The sequence below is a fragment of the Brassica oleracea genome, chromosome C9, assembly GCF_000695525.1.
Source record: "Brassica oleracea var. oleracea cultivar TO1000 chromosome C9, BOL, whole genome shotgun sequence".
Lineage (NCBI taxonomy): Eukaryota > Viridiplantae > Streptophyta > Magnoliopsida > Brassicales > Brassicaceae > Brassica > Brassica oleracea.
Window position 1 is genome coordinate 51,828,762 of NC_027756.1, and position 948 is coordinate 51,829,709.

The window sequence follows — 948 nt, forward strand, 5'->3', positions numbered from 1 at the left end:
TCTGTGACAGCTACTCGGCTGAGAAATAGCTACAGATCAAGGTTACAATAACTGTCGAGTTAGAGGGACAGACACACAAGATGTCTACACTGTGTTTCCAGACCATACAAATGGCTGTGCTGAAGAAGTTCAGGTGTGAGTGAGCTGCATGATAGGATCATGTCTGTGACAGCTACTCGGCTGAGAAATAGCTACAGATCAAGGTTACAATAACTGTCGAGTTAGAGGGACAGACACACAAGATGTCTACACTGTGTTTCCAGACCATACAAATGGCTGTGCTGAAGAAGTTCAGGTGTGAGTGAGCTGCATGATAGGATCATGTCTGTGACAGCTACTCGGCTGAGAAATAGCTACCGATGTGGGTTGGTCTCACTGATTCTTTATCAAAAATTTCTTGGTGGCTGAGTACAAGTGGGACGCAATCTCTGTCTCTCTCCTCTGGACGCTAAAGACATTCTAGAGTATGTCTTATGGCGAAGTGCTTTAGTTACCGTTTCTTTTGTGTTCTGCATCGCTTGCAAGGACATGAGTATCAATCTCACAAACTCTCTCTCTCTCAAAGATATTCTTGGGCCTAATGTCTACTACTTGTTTATAATACATTGGGTATAATGTCTTGGGCCTATTGCTAATGTTTCTAACGGGCTTGGTAAGTATGGTTAGGGTTATTTTTGAGAAGTGTATGATGCAGCTGACTTCAAGTGTCACACCTCCATCTCCTTCTCTCTCTTTCGCCGGCGCACTCGATCTCTCTCACTAAGCAACATGCAACCAACAAGGAGGAGTTCGTGGCTCTTGAAACTGAAGAATGTCGAGGCTGCTTCGCCGAACACATTTGACCTCTCTTCTGGGTCAGGTTCATCCTCGCGCAAGAGGAGCCGCCGTCGTGTCTCAGCTAGTGATGCTGTGCCTCCACCTGAATCCGTTGAGCCTGAAGTCGAGTCT